General features: G+C 37.9%; 1 pseudogene; it reads left to right on the forward strand.

Moving 5' to 3' along the window:
- Positions 1-1,048: 1,048 nt before the first annotated feature.
- LOC140237654 (cholinesterase-like) lies at positions 1,049-15,176 on the forward strand (annotated as a pseudogene).
- Positions 15,177-21,524: the final 6,348 nt, after the last annotated feature.

Genomic DNA, 21,524 nt, shown 5'->3' on the forward strand with positions numbered 1-21,524 from the left:
TTCTGTGTGAAAGTCTCTCTAGCTACATTATGAGGAACTTTGACCATTCTTAGATTTATGTAAAAACTTTTATGCGATGACATCGTGAAACGCACCCCAGGTGTTTCTTGCAGAGTTACAGAGATTTCAGACTCTCGTATATGCAACGGATCTGCTCTAAGAAAGGAAGTGTCTTCTTCTATATTTTGAATGGCCTGGCTTATATCAAAGTACATCACTTACTTTACTTTTCCTGAAACGAATCTTCTGTTCTCCATGATTTAGAATGATTTTCATCCAGCTGCTGTATACAAGCAAAATTTCAACAATTGTAACTCGTCGATGCTATGTTACCAACTTTTTTTTTCAAGTTGCATGTGTGTCATTGTTTTTCTTGAAGTATGAGTTTATCGATGAAACTTCTGTCATTCTATATATGTTATGTCATTATTAATACACGTAATGTCTCTCGGTACCTTTCAAACCCACGGTCATGGCAAAATGGATTTTGATGAGTCATTACGTTTACTGAAGGTGGGGCAACAGAATTCGTTATTCTCGTTATCTCAAACTAGATAAAAGAATACGGCAAGTCTCAACTTAGATAATCTCCAAACACAGACAGCGGTTGCTCTTGTTTCTGTTATTTAACTTGCATGTATTTAGATTTCCGTTAATATTACTGACCGCTGACAGCATTTATCACCCTGTTTGAATAGCTTACGATTCACGAACTCTTTAAGATCTATCATGAGACCCTTGCTTCAAGTGTCAATTATTGTCATATCACGCCACTTCCAATGAAGACTTGAGTGCTATGACCCATGGGTCAGCCTCGAGATGCTTCAGTCTTATCTATAAAGTGCCAATCTATAATCGGTGTCAACAACTCCGAGGTTCATGGTTCTCAAAGATCATTCGTATATAGGCGTAATAAGCATGCGTATATAGGGGCAGAAACAGGGTAAAGGGATCGCAGAACAGAGATCGCCATTTCATCACAAGTGTCGCAGTCAAGAGCAAAATCTTCAAATTATCAGCAGCAATGAATTGTGCTCGTTGCTTGAAGATGGACATATGTCTTATCGTATTGACAATTTCGGCCGTGATCTGGACCAGTGACGCCGACACAAACCCGATGGTGACAGTCACTGAAGGTGTTCTGGTCGGGAAGACGGTGCGATTTAGCGAAAACACTCATATCAATAAAACTGTCGATGTCGACGTATTTCTGGTAAGTCCAACAAAGTTATCAATATAATAGTGCATATTTTTCTATATCTAATGTGATGATATCATTGATCACGCGTACTTGCCTATGAACGAAAGAAATGATTTAAATGAGTATTGAGAGGTCTAATCTTGACTTATTTATCGTTTTTTTTTTTGGGGGGGGGGGGAGGGGATGCTATCTTCAATGTGACCAGTTTATACACTGTAAAAACATCGGTGTTAGATTTAACACCACGGGTGTTAAATCTAACACCGATCAAACTTCAATAAAGGACCACACCCACAGGTGTTAAAAATGCACTGTGATGGTGTTGAAAAGTGTTCACCTGACACTTCGTGGTGTTAATTTGACACTGTACCTGGTGTTATTTTGACACTGTACTGGTGTTAATTCAAAAATGACACCACATGGTGTTGATTTGATATTTGTTGGTGTTAATATCAATGGTTTAACACCCGTCCAGCTTCAATAAGAGACCACACCAGCTGGTGTTACTTTGGTGTAAATTTATTTTCACATTTTTTTCAAAAATCTAGTATTTTAATGTAAAATTCTTGATCGTCTTGTTTAAATTAAAAATCAACAAGAAGTGCAGTTACTAAGAAACTCTTCAAAAAACAGTTTAAATTTGGAAATGACACCCGTAGGTGTTAATCTAACACCATAAATGAGCACCGAAAATTTAACACCAGCTCGGTGTTCACTATTTAACACCGGACTTTTTGCAGTGTAGGGTTCTTCTATTTGCAAATAATTTTACTCTTCGACAATTCTATCATCAAGAGCAATGATACGATTTCATACTGGAAAAAACAATCCATTCATAATTATCTTGATATTTTGATTGGGAAGGAAGTGCACTCAACTAAATTCTAAAAAGGATATTGACTACTGGTTATAGGTCCAAATCTTACTGCATGATTAAAGTTCAATCACAAGTCACCGATTGACGACATGGATTGAATATAAGTATATACGTGAGTACTGTGAAAATTGTTAAAGAACAGAATAAAAAAATCTTGATCTTATACCCTTTGTGCTTGATTTTATTTTCGAGAAGTTGAAAAAAAGTGAATATAACATAAATTTCTATACTTTTATACTTCCATCGTCTATTGTGATCCATTATCTACATTGGCACAAGGATAAAAATTACATTAAAATGCTCAGAAAAGTGAAAGCATTGAACACTAACAGGCCTATAAAAATGATCCCTATCTTTATTATCGTCATTGCTATCGTTATTATACTCATAGTAATTCATTCATGTTCTCATGATAATTAACTTCATTAATTTAATGCAGTAAATGTCCATTCCTGACAACTTTTGATGGAGTATTTTGCTCTTATATGCCCTACAGGGAGTGCCCTATGCCAATCCGCCCGAGCGGTTTTCACCTCCGGAGAAGAAGACTCCATGGATCGGAGAGAGACAGGCGATGGAGTTTGCTGCTGCCTGCATACAATCTCCCAACCCGGAATACCCAGTGATGTCAGAGGACTGTCTCTATCTCAACGTTTACTCCCCTACCATCAAAGTGAGAGTTATAAGATGATTGTAAATATTACGAATAAACATTATATTATTGTAAACACTCACAAGCGTGTCTTATACGCTTTAGCACAAATACATGCATACGTGTGTTTGTAATACCTGATTGAGGCCTAATGTTTATGTAACCACCGTAACAGGAGGTACCAAGTGTATAGGCATGCGTAATCCAAAGCATTTAAGATTTTCATGTGAAGTGCTCTTCTCTTCATGATAATACCTTTTTCGCTGTTGAACTATATGGACGTATTAAATGTATTTTGTCATAATTTTAGTCTTATAACTAAGAAATAAATATTTAACGAGGTTAACATGTACTCTACGTATATTACTCAGTTCAAAAAAGAAAAAAAAAAAAAGAAAAGCGGTATGAATCAAAGGAGTTACACTTAGAGCAATGCCGGGCCAGAAAATAAAGATACAAGGTAGTTTGAATGTCAGTTAACCGTCCAACATGGCCAGCGGGCGTATCCGGGCAATTACCCCCAGAGGGCAATTACCCCCGTCTAAATACTGGTTAGTGGTAAGGTTAGAGTTAAGAGTAGGGTTAGGGTTAGGTTTAGGGTTAGGAGTTTGGGTTATAGTTATGATTAGGTTCAGGATTAGGATTAGGATTAGGGCGAGGGGAAGGGTCCGGGGTAATTGCCCAGGGGGTAATTGCTATAGACCCCCAGCGGGAGTCTCGTATTGACTTTCATTAACAGGTGGCTCTATAGAACTTCCTCTATTCTACCTCTCTCTGTTTTCCTTTCCCAAGACTTCAAATGTACCAGTAATGGTTTGGATTCATGACGGGGCATTTACCACAGGAACAGCCATGACGTACAGCTACTATGGCCTCCCATTGGTAGCTGTTGGTGACGTCATCATCGTTACCATCAATTACCGACTGGCAATTTTTGCCCAGTTTTCAACAGGTGAGAGTGCAGTGTCTCGGAGCTGTGAAAGATGACGGCTTTCATTTCAAATAACTGAAAAGCCGGTAGTTCCCTTTCCAGCCTTAGACATAGATGAACGGTCCTATCTCAACATTCTGTCTTTTCCCAGTTGATGATAATAATGAGATGTGATATACATAATTGTGGTCCTATATCCTATATCTAGTTACTTTAGAAAACGCATCGAAAGCATACTCGCGTATTAAATTCCGTCTTGAGGCAATACGTGAGATGTTAGATTAGACCCATCACTTCGATTAGGTCATGACTGGAAGGGCTATACTCGTTTTAATATATTTCTAATTGATTCTAAAGTAATACTATTTTTAGCGTTCAGTCTTCAATGATGAATTCTTGGTCCTTTGTTGTACGCTGTGATAGATGTGGAGAAATAACAAATGCAATCTAAGAATCCCACGAAAGTTGAATAAAATTCATAACAGAGCATTTTGGAATTTTTTCTGAATGGGATTTTCGCTAATCCTTTTTTGTTGTTGTTGTTTGTTTGTTCACGACTATATGAATTAAACATTCATACAAGAGGTCCTCATCGTAGAAATCAAAGAACATGTCAATGGGTCAGAAGCCGAAAGACGTCTATCTTCTTGTCAAATCACTCTCCAAAGCAAAGTTTCTAAGAACCACATTGCTAGATATACAGTTCTTTCTTTATCAATATAATCTCGTACATCAGCAGAATCTGTATAATCAAATAAATCACTATAATGTCTGTACTAATAGTGTTACTCAAGAGATTAACACATCATCATTTTCATGCATGAATTAGCAAAAGGTATTCATGTTTTGAGAAAAATGATGTGTATCCAATAAGTAACTTCGGACAGTTGATTGCGTAATCTAGACTAAACTGCATGAGTTACAACCGAGACATACTGTATGCAGCAACACTCAGTTTAACGCTATTTTTCTAAGTATTTTTATTTTGTGTGTTTAAAATTGATTAATTTCAAACGCTTATTATGTATAGCTGTGAAATGATAGTGTGCACCAATCATCATAAACAATCGTGTAAAATGTCATATTTTGCACTGGTTGGAGGACAATGTATGCAATTGGCAGTTCACGCAATCAGCGGCCAATGTTATCGTGCCCATTGCATCAATGAACGGAAGTAGTGCGACATGAATATTGCCGTACAGTAACTCATAAACTCTACTTTGCGTAGAAATGATTGTACTAACTATACTTTCAAGGAAAATAATGCTCACATTTGACTGGTTTTGCCAATCTTTTTCCGAGGAAAGTGCGACTGTATTGGGAGAATGTAGGCCCTATTGTAGATGACGTAAACAGCTATAGCCCTATCGCTTTTTGACTATCATTTTGTTCAGAGGATGACGTTGCGCCAGGAAATTTCGGCATGTTGGATCAGGTGGCAGCACTGGAGTGGGTCTACAATAATATCGAAGGTAAAACTACATATAATAATAGACATATGAATGTGTAATATATATATAATATATTATGATATAAAATATATAATAATATATATATATATATGTTTATATATATGTATATCTATATATATATATATATATATATATATATATATATATATATATATATATATATATATATATATATATATATATATATTGACAGCAAATCTTGCACATAATAAACGTGGCTGGTGTTGGGTAGCACCCCTTTAATCATCGAACTTTCGGGCGAAAAGCCCTTCTTCAGGATTGTGTTGGTGCTGAGTGTGGTCTTGTAGTGTTGTCTGTGTGCAAGATTTGCTGTCAATAGATTTACTGTCCTTGTACCGTCCCGCCATGTTGTGATTAAGTCCTTTGATGTCAGTATATATATATATATATATTATCAGATACATAATAACATGATGACATAATATAAGGGCTCTAAATGGACGGTGCAGTCACTCATCATATATTGAGGCATTTGTATGCAAAATATTAGTCCCAGTTTGTACAACTTTTAAATAATGAGAATATACACAAGTATAGGCCTGTTTGTTGTAAATACGTCTATCACTCATAACAAATGCCCTGGGAAGCCATCATTATCGATGATCAAAATAATGTAATGAGCATAATGCTTTACCACATTAAAGTTGGGAACACTCCAAAACCACTGATTTTTTATCCACGATGAGATAATACGGGTTGATATAGCAAGTTGGCATGACAAAACCATTGATTTCATCCATGACGAAATACATGGGTTGGTAGCAAGTCGGTATGAAGTCTGGCATGAATTTTGTGATCTTTGCTGTTGTTTAGTTTCAGATCGGGAGATAAAAGTTCGTGTTTGCATTTATCATAACACAAATAATGGACTTCATATCTCGCCCGGCTTACATGGAGGTTGAGTGAACTATATACTCGATTAAATTGACTTGGTGTACAGTTCAGGAATCTACTCCTTGTACTTGTGTTTTGGTCGACAGAAATTGCTTAGGCTAAGCCATCCGCTGTCTTTTAACCCTCATGAAAGCCATGTGTCCATCCGCCATCTCACAAGTCACGTCATCGCACGAAGAGAGTTGATCTTCAATATCACTGATACGTAGTGATTATTCTTTTATGTTTGACCTTCTGTGTGGAAAAGCTATTGATTAGGTAAATCATAATTCCCGTGTTTAATATACTCTGACCTAACTAAGATCTGCTACCTTCTCCATCAACAACTGGCCTTGATGGCTTAACGGTTTGATATAACCAATGTAATATTACAATATCTATATCTAGATACCCATATTGGAATCACTTTACTATTGCTCTTGAAGAAGGCAATGCCTCATTATTTTGATAGCAATGATTACCCCCACTCTTGCAAATAATAGCAGTTTTGCCGCATGTGTCAGAATGAGCACTGTGTGAAAACTCTTTCTAAAAGGATAAACCAGTCTCACCTCCCTGGATAAACTTACCGGCAGAAATTGAACCCAGAATCTTTGTTTCCATCACAATCATGTACATGCAGACACTTGTCCGCTCTTCCAGAATGCTACTATGATATATACTAGTAGAATAGATCATGTTGTTAATCTGTTGCCATATAATGAAACTATTAGTGTTTGGATAATGTGGTACGCACAATCATTCTTAATCTTAGATATCTGAAATAATCATCTTTTACAATCAGCTTTCGGAGGAGACAAGGATAAGATAATACCATCTTTGGCGAGAGTGCAGGTTCGGCCAGCGTTAGTTTCCACCTGCTGTCCAAACTAAGTCGGCCTTACTTCAGCCAAGCCATCATGCAGGTATTGCCTATATCCTTTCCATGCATTCTTCATTTCATTTTCACCAAAAATGATTGATTTTTTTCATTAAAAAAACTACACTATTAATTACATCATTTCTCTTTTTCCATTTGTTGTTTTTTTTTGCTGCTTTTTTCTGTTAACGAAACGATCAGGAAAGGCTGATTATGTCTGAAAAATATGATAGTGATAATGATGGTGACGATGAGGATGATGACGATGATGGTGTATGTATGTGTGTGTGTGTTAAGTTGTTTGTTTGTTTTTGTTTTTTTGGTTTAGTTCTGTTTGTATGCATAAACGTAATGACTGTACAAGTATGGGGTTATATCTATACTAGTATATGTTTAGATGTTGCTGTTGCAGCAGAATGTTTCCAACTCTTTAGTCCTGCTCCCTTCCGTCCAGTCTGCTGCATGTGTGACAACATGCATCTCTTCGTTGCAACATGCATCTCTTCGTTGCAACATGCATCAACATGCATCTCTTCGTTGTGCCCTTTGCACAATTACCCCCCCACTCAGTGAGTGGCAAGATTTTCTTTATGTATCTCTTTACCTGGGGCCATCTTCCTCGTCAAGCTTAGCTTATGATGATGGTCCCCTGCATTTCATTTTTATCATTTCCTATTGCTTCCTTTCATATATGATATTCGTTCTTGAAAAAAAAAAAAATGTATGTAAGATCCAAACGTTACGAATATTAGCTGTGTAAATGACTATGTAAGTATTTTGTTGATTTGTGGATTTGTATTGATTTTGAAATGCAGAAATAAAAACTGAACTGAACTGAACTGAACTGAACAACAAATTAATGACTCTTTCTCATTTTCATACAGAGCGGTACAGCTTTCAGTAATTGGGCCTTTCGGGACGACCCAGAGAGGGAGCAGCGGCTATCTATAGCCCTGGGCACGGCTATGAGGTGTAACACATCCACCTCCGAGAATCTTGTGGCCTGTCTCAGGACCAAGGATCCATATCGACTCCTTGAAGTGGCAGATCTGGTATGAACGCATGATCTTTCCAGAAAAATGAAATGCATATTACCTGCTGATTAAGTTGAACCAATCTATATCTCAGTTCGCATTTTCGTCCTGAGAGAAGTAAATATTATTTGTAAAAGATAGAAGAACAAAGAGTTTTGATCAAAGACTGGATATAAACGCACAAATAAAAAAAAAATATGAGTGAAACGAAGCAAACCTGGGGACGATTTGACCGTATGAATAATTACAGTAATCCTGGTTGGTATTCGTGGTCGTGCTATTGACTGTATAGCTCTACTTGTCTCACTTCTCTTAGGCGTTCATTGCTCTTTCGCACTTGGGACATATTCGGCTTTAGTCGTAACACATTTTCCGTTGCAGAAAAGGATTTTGGGTATTTTCCGAGATCAAAACTTCTCGATACCGTTTGCTTAACAGGTTTACTTCGGATCATATCCAGTAACTCTGGACGGAGTTTTTCTTGAAGACAATCCAGATAATCTATACAAGATGGGAGATTTCGCTCGCGTACCAATTCTTTCTGGATTCAACAGGGATGAAGGCACGTTGTTCTTTTACTTCGCACTGCCTGCATACGTGGGTAGTCCGACTCCTCCGCACCTCAATCGTACTGTGTTTGATGCCACGGTAAGGACCGCACTCACCCTCTACGGAATGGGTGATGAGATCGTCATCGATGCCGTAACTCAAGAATACGTAGACTGGACAGTGGCTGACGATCCCGCGGCCGATTACTTCAGACCCAATATAGACGCATCTTGTGATATGGACTTTGCCTGCCCGACAGACTTTGTAGTCAGGCAGCATGCAGAGGTCGGAGATACAGTCTTTAAGTATTACATGACACATGCACCTTCCAAGTAAGTAACAGACCTCTGCTCGTCATCTTAGGCGCAGCTTGACCGTTGTTGAAAGACCTAATGTTAATCATTTTCGAACATGCGCCAAAGGAATGGAAGATAACAATGTGACGCCAAAATATCCAGCATTGATTTATATGCAGTTTATGGAATAAATTCACTGCGTTGATGTGTGTTATTACATTGTTATATTGGTGAAGTTTTGTGCATGTATTTTTTTTTCTTTTCAAAAGGTATTTTACGTGCTGAGTCTTTATATCACTGTATTCATGAGAGCCACCATCATGACTCGATTTAAAAAATAAAATAAAATAGAAAACGTGGCTCGAGGGAAGGACCACGGTTCGAGCCGGCTGATTGAAGCGATAAAGTGCCCTAGAGACGTGCTTTGTGTCCTTACTAAACAGTCTTCTGCAAGAAGGTCAAATGGAATGATTAAAATGCAAATCATAATCTAGATCAACCCAACCAAGAAGAAGTAATGCTGGAGTTTGATATAAAGTTGCCTTCGAGACGTTGCTTGATGTGTATGTAACATGTCTTGCCTTATTTCATCTTTCCCCAACTCAGGAGCTACTTCCAGTACGGCACTGAGGTCCCCTCCACCCCGTGGCTCGGGGCTGGACATGCAGAGGACGTCCCCTTCGTCTTTGGGATGCCTTTCATCGACGAGCTCTACCACATCAGAGGTCACAATATGACCGAGGAGGAAAACGCCCTCTCCGTCAAGTTTATGGAGTTCTGGACAAACTTTGCGAAGTCGGGGTAGGTCACCCAAGATGTTTATCATTCAGTGCATAAGTTTGGGTATTCGTAAATTGATCGAGCTGATCTGTGATTGGCTGATCCCTCGATATGATAATTCTCATCTTGTTCCTATCTTTTATTCATGTTTTGTTCGCATTCTTATTGATTAGATAATAATGATTATTATTATATACCTCTCCCAATCAGCGAGTTGAGTCCGATGACACCTAGGCTTTAAACAGATCGACAAAACTCGTGATAATTCGAAACGACTGGATAACTAGTATCAAACAAATCCATGCATTTTTGCTGTCGCTGCGTCATTCTCTGGATATTATCAACTCGTATATATATCTTGCAGTTGCATGGAAGTTGATACTTCGGTCAATGTGACTACTGTTTTTATTTTCTTTGTTTTTTACCTTCTTTTTCTCATGAATAATTGTCCTTTGTAGCACATCTAGAATAAGTAATAAACCCTGTAAGACACTATTGTCATGAACAAAGTGATACCAGACGATAAACGTACCATTCCTCCAGGGATCCGAGTAAACCAAGTGAAGACGCAGATCCTGGAACAGGGGATTACTTCTGGCCAACGGCGTAGCCAGGATTTCATCTTAGGGGGGGCGGTTAGTCTGCGAGGGAGCGAAGCGACCGAGCCCGAGCGAGCGGAGCGAGCGAGGGGGGGGGGGGGGGGAGGGTGTGGGAGGGGGGTGTCCCCCCTCCCACGGTAAGAACTTTTTTGCATTTGGATGTTGTAAATGGTGCAATTTGATGCATGTTTTTGCGCGTTTTATCGACGTGAAACAGTCCCACTTGTTTATGGTAGCAGTTTATTTTGATGTAGATTATTATTGAACAATTTGCCTATAAAAGGGTATAATTTAGATACACTTCTTGTATTAATTCTTTTCACTGAATATCATGAACGCGACTGAACCCGAGCGAGCGGAGCGAGCGAGGGGGGAGGGGAGGGTGTGGGAGGGGGGTGTCCCCCCTCCCACGATAAGAACTTTTTGCATTTTGATGTTGCAAATGGTGCAATTTGATGCATGTTTTTGCGCGTTTTATCGACGTGAAACAGTCCCACTTGTTTAAGATAGCAGTATATTTTAGTGTAGATTATTATTGAACAATTTGCCTATAAAATGGCATAATTCAAATATTCTTTTCACTGAATATCATGAACGCGACTGAACCCGAGCGAGCGGAGCGAGCGAGGGGGTAGGGGAGGGTGTGGGAGGGGGGTTTCCCCCCTCCCACGGTGAGAACTTTTTACATTTTGATTTTGCAAATGGTGCAATTTGATGCATGTATTTGCGTGTTTTAACGACGTGAAACAGTCCCACTTGTTTAAGATTGCAGTATATTTTAGAGTAGATTATCATTGAACAATTTGCCTATAAAATGGTATAATTCCAATACACTTCTTGTATTAATTCTTTTCACTGAATATCATGAACGCGACTGAACCCGAGCAAGCGGAGCGAGCGAGGGGGTAGGGGAGGGTGTGGGAGGGGGGTTTCCCCCCTCCCACGGTGAGAACTTTTTACATTTTGATTTTGCAAATGGTGCAATTTGATGCATGTTTTAACGACGTGAAACAGTCCCACTTGTTTAAGATTGCAGTATATTTTATATCATGAACGCGACTGAACCCGAGCGAGCGGAGCGAGCGAGGGGGAGGGGAGGGTGTGGGAGGGGGGTGTCCCCCCTCCCACGATAAGAACTTTTTGCATTTTGATGTTGCAAATGGTGCAGATGCATGTTTTTGCGCGTTTTATTGACGTGAAACAGTCCCTCTTGTTTAAGGTAGCAGTATATTTTAGTGTAGATTATTATTGAACAATTTGCCTATAAAATGGTATAATTCAAATACACTTCTTGTATTAATTCTTTTCACTGAATATCATGAACGCGACTGAACCCGAGCGAGCGGAGCGAGCGAGGGGGTAGGGGAGGGTGAGAGGGGAACCCCCCTCCCACGGTGAGAACTTTTTACATTTTGATTTTGCAAATGGAGCAATTTGATGCATGTATTTGCGTGTTTTAACGACGTGAAACAGTCCCACTTGTTTAAGATTGCAGTATATTTTAGAGTAGATTATCATTGAGCAATTTGCCTATAAAATGGTATAATTCCAATACACTTCTTGTATTAATTCTTTTCACTGAATATCATGAACGCGACTGAACCCGAGCAAGCGGAGCGAGCGAGGGGGTAGGGGAGGGTGTGGGAGGGGGGTTTCCCCCCTCCCACGGTGAGAACTTTTTACATTTTGATTTTGCAAATGGTGCAATTTGATGCATGTTTTAACGACGTGAAACAGTCCCACTTGTTTAAGATTGCAGTATATTTTATATCATGAACACGACTGAACCCGAGCGAGCGGAGCGAGCGAGGGGGAGGGGAGGGTGTGGGAGGGGGGTGTCCCCCCTCCCACGATAAGAACTTTTTGCATTTTGATGTTGCAAATGGTGCAATTTGATGCATGTTTTTGCGCGTTTTATTGACGTGAAACAGTCCCTCTTGTTTAAGGTAGCAGTATATTTTAGTGTAGATTATTATTGAACAATTTGCCTATAAAATGGTATAATTCAAATACACTTCTTGTATTAATTCTTTTCACTGAATATCATGAACGCGACTGAACCCGAGCGAGCGGAGGGAGCGGAGCGAGCGAGGGGGTAGGGGAGGGTGAGAGGGGAACCCCCCTCCCACGGTGAGAACTTTTTACAGTTTGATTTTGCAAATGGGGCAATTTGATGCATGTATTTGCGTGTTTTAACGACGTGAAATAGTCCCACTTGTTTAAGATTGCAGTATATTTTAGTGTAGATTATTATTGAACAATTTGCCTATAAAATGGTATAATTCCAATACACTTCTTGTATTAATTCTTTTCACTGAATATCATGAACGCGACTGAACCCGAGCGAGCGGAGCGAGCGAGGGGGTAGGGGAGGGTGTGGGAGGGGGGTTTCCCCCCTCCCACGGTGAGAAGTTTTTACATTTTGATTTTGCAAATGGTGCAATTTGATGCATGTTTTTGCCCGTTTTATCGACGTGAAACAGTCCCACTTGTTTAAGGTAGCAGTATATTTTAGTGTAGATTATTATTGAACAATTTGCCTATAAAATGGTATAATTCCAATACACTTCTTGTATTAATTCTTTTCACTGTATATCACGAACTCGACTGAACCCGAGCGAGCGGAGCGAGCGAGGGGGTAGGGGAGGGTGTGGGAGGGGGTGTCCCCCCTCCTACGGTGAGAACTTTTTGCATTTTGATGTTGCAAATGGTGCAATTTGATGCATGTTTTTGCGTGTTTTAACGAGTTGAAACAGTCCCACTTGTTTAAGGTTGCCGTATACTTTATTGTAGATTATTATTGAACAATTTGCCTATAAAACAGTATAATTCAAACACACTAGTCTTCTTGTATTAATTCTTACACTGAATATCATGAACGCTGTCTGTTCAGCAATCAAACAGAAAAAGCATGCACACGAGGGTGTAGATAGGGGCATATCCCCTCCCACACGAAGGTGATTTTGCGTTTTCAGACCTGAAATTCAGCGATCTGGTGCAAATTTTTGGTGCAACACTTTTTCATCGAAGTGTTAAAATCACGGAATTTAGCTCTTATTCCGAATGTGCACCATCTGTGCGTATGTATAAAGTCTAGTGAGGTAGAACTTAGGGGAAGGGGGATTCCCCCTCCCGCTCGCGGAGCTTTTGCGTTTTTAGAATTGAAATAAAGCGATCTTGGTATAGCCACAGTCTACTTCTTTGCATGGCGGGGGGGGGGGGGGAACAGGAAGAAGGCGTTGGCGAGTGTTATCTCCACTCTTCCCTTCCGATGGAGCTTGTATCCTTTTAAGGCTGAAATTGAGATATCTCGTATACGCATAATAAGCATATTTGATGGAATCAACATTTGGGTAATCAAAAAAAAAAAAAATGATGGGGGGGGGGCTGAGGGAGGAAAGGGTCGATTAAAATGGGAAATTCCCCTTATACATGAGGGAACCTTCAGTTTTCGGAATATTAGTGAAAAGTCTTGTGCACTCAGAATTATTCAGAATTTTTTTTAATCTAAAAAGTGTACTTAGCTAGGGAAAGCGGCAAAGAGGGGGAGGGTTTGGGAGGGGGTATCCCCCTCCCAAGCACGAGAGATTTTGCATATTTTGAATTGAAATTCAACGATCTGGTGCACACTTTGAGTGAAATATTCAAAAAAATATATCTTATTTGATGAAAGGTTGCAAAGGAGACCCGCTTCATGTGCATGCATACAGTATACACGCATTTTTTTTTTCCTCCTCCCAATTCCTCGGTCCAAATCTTAGGGGGGGCGACCGCCCCCATCGCCCCCCCCTGGCTACGCCAGTGCTTCTGGCCCAGGTACACCATCCCTGAGCTCAGACACAAAGTAATGTCCCTGGATCTACCTGTGGAAAGGGCAGTCAAGGTCAGGCGGTGTCACTTCTGGAATGAACATATACCTACTCTGATGGAATTTGTAGGTGAGATTCACTGCTCACTGTTGTAGCGTATGATGCGGCATCAACTTTTTTTTTTCATGTATATTTTGGCGCACGAAACAATTAAAACGGACGTGTGTCCCGAATGTGAATGAAATGTTCATTGCGTGTGCATGCCCGTTTATAGGATAGGATACAAAATTTAAACTGTATAACAGCAATATTGTATATGATTTTATTACACACATTTTTATAACTTTTGCTCTAAAACGGGAAAAGTGTGTCCATAATGCTTTTCATCATTTTCATTGTCCTTTTATTTATGCAACAATAGCATGCAGATATTTTTCTCCCATTTGAAAATAAGCATCCAAGACATGGGAAGGTGTAGATAAACTTCATTTCTCCGACTATAGGTAGGAGAAAGTTCAATTTTCGTGATCAGTGGTCATTTTCATTTCAGCCTGGGAGGAATCAAGGTTTAGCTATCATAATTATAAGGATCACTATCATGATAGAAAGCGAAGTATGAATACAACCAAGCAAGATACAACGGCATAAAACGAGTGCTTCACTTTGAGCCTTTTGTTCTTCATGCACGGGGGCGCTGTGGCATAGTGGATACTACTCCCGACTCCCGATCGGAGGACCCGTGTTCGAATCCCGCCCAGTGCTTACGTCCTTGGACAAGGCGTTTTTTACAACGCTCGGGTAATGATAATGGTAGGGCCCTTTGGTAGAGCCGTGGCAACACTGAAGAGGCTATACCCTGGGTTAATGAGACCTTATTATTATTATTATTATTGTTATTATTATTATTGTTATTATTATTATCATTATTATTATTATTGCTATTATTGTTATTATTATTATTATTATTATTATTATTATCATTATTATTATCATTATTATTATCATCATCATCATTATCATAACCTTAACAGACAACATGGATCCTGTGGACGAGGAATGGCGCCAAAGCTATGATGACTGGAAGACGGATATGGAGAACTGGCGAGAAGTGTTTGAGGAATATCAGCAGGAAACCACTTGCAATTAATGTAATCTTCAGAGTGAAACAATACCATGAGAGCTTTGTTTGTTTTCTTTTAATATTTCTAGGATGAGGAGCGCAGTGCTTATAGTCTTTAATCGTGTTTTTGCTGCTGTGTGAGGGATTCTCTATATATACCTTTCACTTTGTGCATTTTTGAGATTCTGCACAACACCGACTCCTCATGTGCTAATATGAAGTCGTTTTCCATTTTTATTTTTTGTTGCAATGATTGTGTCGTATTCCGCATATACTCCAACCTATATAGGATGTTAATGCACACAGACTCAGCATGGATTGATGATTTAAGATAAAACACAATCATGATACAAGATAATGATATGATTTATATGTCATATATTACAGTTGTGAATGATTTAAAAAAAGGCAAATTGTCACCACTGTTTTGTTGGTGGAGTTTAAGAGGGTTTTCACACCAGAGAATTATTGCTTGATGTTGTATATAGGTGAAGGCAATTTTAGCCATCAAAATTGGTTGAAATTGATGAAAAGCACATTGACGATATCAGATGAGAACGTAAAGTTACCTCACGAGCCACGATAAATACTGGTAGTAGATATGAAAGAAAGAAAGAAAGAAAGAAAGAAAGAAAGAAAGAAAGAAAGAAAGAAAGAAAAACATTGTATGATACCATACAAATTGCGGGTATTCCATCTTAGAGATTTTCATTATATGAATCTCGCTACGAAAGTGTCCGTACATTGTGTCATAAAGACCACGACGTCGGATTCAATGATACGTATGGTTATAATACTTTATCAACGACACTATACTTATGGGAACATGCCCAATGCCCCAGACAGTTGTTAACATTACTGCATGTTGTCGATGTTTGCTATGAATAGACAAACATACACTTACTTACATTTGGCTTATACATTTAGCTTTGTACATTTCCTGTTTCTTTTTTTTCTCTATGAAAAGTTGGATACATGTATAATTGTACTCATCGTCTTCCCAACCCACGCCCTCCAGCCGGCCATTTTCGCCTGTGCCTAAAATAAATTATAACAATAATTATTAAGACATGGTACACCTTTATTAACGCAGGTACTGTTAGGTGATTGCTATTACAACGCTTGTAAATATACAATACAGTGCGGGAACGATGTAGATGGTTAATGTGACGCCGGCTAAGACTTTTCACCAAATAAATGAGAACAATGGCTCTTCATTAGTTGGGCATTTACCTAAATCAGCCTGTAATGACTGAAAAAAAAAGAATGTGTACATTGTAATTGTGGCACGCCTGACACTATAATGCGTGACGATGTTTGAAGGCAGTTTCTTTCGTGTGGAGAAGGTATACGGCACATGCATGTTGCAGGCATACCACGCACAATATTATAACAGTCACAGGGTAACACCGTTACTCAATATGTATATTATTGTCTGGAAAAAGAGACTCCTAGGTTTGAACGAAATGAGTAAAATCAACCACATAAAATAATGAAAATATATCAAAATAAAACAAAAATAGCATTGTGATACAATTCTCATTTTTCTTTCTTTTTAGATTTAACGTATTTCATCAGGGAGCAGAGATATCGGTCAGAATCACCTGTAAGAAGCCAATGACTTCATGATGTTGATGTCTTGAGCAGGAATCCTTACTAAATTTTTGTTTTCAACGTTTGAGGAAATGAAAACTACATCCCTGGCATCAAAATATTCCATGGTTTCAGTTATCTAGGAATGCTGATGTGTGACAGATACGAAGAAGTACTAATGTTTTCATGAGGAAGGGAGACAGAGACAGAGAGAGAGAGAGAGAGAGAGAGAGAGAGAGGGAGAGAGAGAGAGAGAGAGCTGCGAGACGATGGTATCAATAATACCATGTCCAATAAAGCTGTGAATTGCAATCGATCTGTTTGACTTTAATTTTTCTTTTAAACTTTTGGAACTAAACATGAAGATCCAACGGACTAATGCTGGAGGGATGTGAATATTCATACGAGTGCGATATTGAACAGGACTTATGTATATAAAAGATAATTTATCAAAGGGGAGCGTGTATATGAATAGATTGTCTACATCGTCGTCGCGACCAGTGAATTAGGGACACATGTACTCACATATTTATACATATATTTATATCGGATATGCACGAACATTAACATCAGGGCAATAAAGTGTCTGTTGCTGTTGTTGTTGTTGTTTTGTTGTGCTTAAAGATTCAAGACGGAGACGATTTCGCTAGGTATTTTTTTCCACTTTTGTTCTTGGGTTCCATCATTTACAAACCCCCGTACAAACCTTCCGGCCAGGCGATGTAAGACTCCCCAATCCTTCTGACCAAAATTACATGGTTTACATGAATGAACCTGCTGACATGTATATCACTCAGGATTGATTTTACAACAGAAAAATAAAATTAAAGTTTCGGTATTACATTTCTGCATAATCATTACTTTATATCAACGTTAACTGGCATGAAAGGCGCCGAAAAAATCAAAAGGTTGAACAAAAACTATGATAATCACCTGCATACCAGATCAAGCAGCATAATGTTTGATAACCACGTCCAATATACCGCAAATTTCATCTACACGTATCCCTGCACATTACGTATTTACAGTTTAGTATTTCAATACTGTACTCTTCAAGAATTGCATTCAAACAATGGGTTTATCTCATGTGTAGTATACTATTTCTAAGCAGCAAGTACAACAATTTAAGTACCAAGTGTATGATGCGAATATACATCAGTGGTGATTTTACATAAACTTAACAACAGAAGGGGAAATGAAAAAACCACCGACAGTCAGAGACCAACAAAGGAGTTACAGCTTTCATCTTTCCATTAAGACACATCTTGCCACTCACTCCCTGCGATGGAGAACTAAAACTCTCTAAAACCTCTCAAAAAGATACATAGTTCTTTCCTTTTACTTTGCAATATCAAATGGCCTCAGAACTTTAAGACCAAACAAGACATACTATATGTTTTCACTCTCAATAAGTCACCCTTGTAAACTGTGAGGTTACAGTGATCCTATGATACTCTCAATGCTCATCAAAGGGATTTTAATGTTTCTAATCAATCTCTGTGACGCACCTACACCCTGAAAAAAAAAAAGACTGAAGCAACATGATATTACAATTACCACATCAATTATACTTTCGTACTTTTCAGCAATGATTACTGTGTCTTATATTACCCATGGAACTCTTCAATGATCAAACAATCTCTATTGTATATGATACATTTTATGATGCTTCAGACCAACAAAATTTAATTACAAATATGCTAAAAAAGGCACAAACCTCTTGTCTTCCTACCCAAACATAAACTGATATTCATTCACTGTTCAAAAGGGGGCTTTCACTGCAGCGTGTTCCCTTCTCTCATTTACCGTGCTGCTGCTATTTGAAAATTGCGACGGATCAGGAAAGAACAGTTCTGTGTGACAAGTCACAATGATAGCGATATAAAAGACAAACAAAGCAAACATAAAACTTGTATCTTCTCGGATACATCCTTCGACTTTCACTGAGTCTGAATCATACAATGGGAGAGGGAGTGAGGGACATGGACAAGACCAATGACAGCAAGATCGCAGACTATGAACGATTATATCGAGTGTTATGCTATGCCGGAGTCCACAGGGCCGGCGCCAGTTTTCACGTTCTGACCGGGGACCGAGGGAAGGTGTATCGTTCTGTTCAGTCACCAGACCGTGCTGGGATGCATCTTCGAAGCAACATGCAATAGCTGCAATTGGGAAAGTAAGGAAGAAATGACATTGTAGAGAGCGGGAGGGAGAGAGGGAGGGAAAGGAAGATAGGAAGAGATAGATCATGAACCTTTTTCTCGTAGAACAGTAATATATATATATATATATATATATATATATATATATATATACATATGTAATATTCTCTTTCTCATTCTATTCTATCAAAGAAATTAGAGTATTGTGGTATTAAAAGTATATGTTTAAAATAGTTTGAGTTTTATCTTTTTGATATGATGCAATATAATGTTTTCAATTCTTTTTCTTCTGATTTTAAAACGTTGATTAACATCCTTTGGGTTTATGTCAGGTTAATGTGTGTGTGTGTGGCACACATACACACACTATAGCTTCTGACCACACGAGCAAAGAGAATTAAGGGTTTGGGACAAACACCGATCTAGGGCTTTCAATAGCTCAGTCGGTGGAGCACCGGTCTAGTAATCCGGAGGTCTCGGGTTCTAATCCCGATAAAAACCCATTTTCTTTGCTCAAAGTTCTCACTCTCTCTCTCTCTCTCTCTCTCTCTCTCTCTCTCTCTATATATATATATATATATATATATATATATATATATATATATATAGTATATATATGTATATACATATATACATATGTAATATTCTCTTTCTCATTCTATTCTATCAAAGAAATTAGAGTATTGTGGTATTAAAAGTATATGTTTAAAATAGTTTGAGTCTTATCTTTTTGATATGATGCAATATAATGTTTTCAATTCTTTTTCTTCTGATTTTAAAACGATTTGTATCGGAGTTCCTTGGCCAGGGGTTGATTTTAGGTCCTTTGCTCTTTTTTTTTTTATATCAATATGAATAATATTGTTAATTTTTGCCCTGATTTTACTTTTAATCCATATGCTGATGACACCACCACTCTTGCCTCAGATAGTCATGTTGATATTAAGTTACAATGCAAATAGTAATTTGTTTGACATTGTGAACTGGTTTCAGAGTAATAAATTGTCGTTAAATGTAATGTTGATTGGCGTGAACATATATACATAAAAAGTGTGTGTAGAAAAAATGCGCAGTCAGTTGGTGTTTTAATTCGTTTGAAGTTTGAATTACCATCTGTCTTTTTTTCTCTTTAAAATGATCTCATTTTACTATATTAATTGTACTCTAATGGGTGATAGACACTTCTAATTCCAGACTTTCTAAATTACTAAAATTGCAAAAGAAAGCAATTCGTACTGTCACAAAATCTCCATATTTAGCTCACACCTCTAAGTTATTTAAACGATTAAAAACGCTCAAATTGCATGATATGAATCAATTTCAAGTAATTTCTTTCATTCAACGTTTTTACACCAATGCACTTTCTACTTACATCATGAACATGTTCACATTAAATACACACTATAATGCACGGAGCTCTAATAAATTTATCCATCAATGGAAATTTCCTAGTATGAGATTAAAGCAAACCCTTCGTCATACAGGTCAAGCTCTCTGGAGTGCAATAAGCCTAGATAAATAATAATTAAGTTATTCAGAAAGATATATATATATATATATATATATATATATATATATATATATATATAATATATATAACATATTGTCTCTTTACTGAAGCTAAGTAATAAACCGTCGTCCTTTGATACTATGTTTTTTGTTTATTGTCATATGTTTATAATTTGTGTATTTTCTCCTGAAAACTCTCTAGATCTACAATTAATCTTTGAAAATAATTTGTTTTGTTTTTATTCCACTTCTAGATGAACCTTGACAACGGTGTACACGTGCTTACAGGCCTTACTTTTTTATCACGTACTTCTCTCCTGTTGTGATTTGTAAAAAAAAAAAAAAAAAAAATGTGCTTTCTTGTTTAATTCTTATGTATAATTGTTTGTATATTTCATCTTGTAACATAGGATGTTTTATATTAGAAATGGAAATAAACGAATTAAACTGATAGTTTAAACCTTTATGTTCAGTATACAACTTTTATGTTATGCCATACTATATAAATCGCGGTTAATCTCACATCCCATAATTTTCCATGTATAGACCCTAAATAACACGTACAGTCAACAACTGATTTCACATTTCGGGTACTTAAGGAAGGAGTGATCCTGCTTATATTTAAGTCTAACGCTTTCAGACAGAAAATCGAATCAATATACTTTTGTAAGTGTGTGCTTTTTGTTTTCCTCCATTTACTGTCTTTAGGACACGACCACCAAAAAAAAAAAAAAAAATTAAAAAACAGAGCAATACATTTTTGTTGATATTTTTATTTCCTTTTCAAAAAAAAAAACAAGAAAACTAAACCAAAAAGCGCATCCTAATCCTAAACTTCCACAACACACATTTGCCTATAGAGGGCGGTATCACCTTAAGGTATTGAGTTCTGAACAGCTTGATATCGCAGGAGTAGGTGGGCAGTGGTGGGGGAAAACCCGCTACTATGAAAATTGTATTGGGTCACGGTAAAAAGTTCAAAGTGAAATTGCAATATTTATGCAATACAGCAGTACCTGTTTACACCAACCCGCCATTTTGTAGGTGCTTCGTTATGAATTCACTCTCTTTCTTGATACTCGTCGAGGATCTCAAAAGTAAGACAGCGTTCAATCTATTTTAGGTTTTCGTCACCATCCTTGCAATTTTCCGGAAAACAGGTT

Source organism: Diadema setosum, chromosome 14 (genome assembly GCF_964275005.1).
Source record: "Diadema setosum chromosome 14, eeDiaSeto1, whole genome shotgun sequence".
NCBI classification, from domain to species: domain Eukaryota; kingdom Metazoa; phylum Echinodermata; class Echinoidea; order Diadematoida; family Diadematidae; genus Diadema; species Diadema setosum.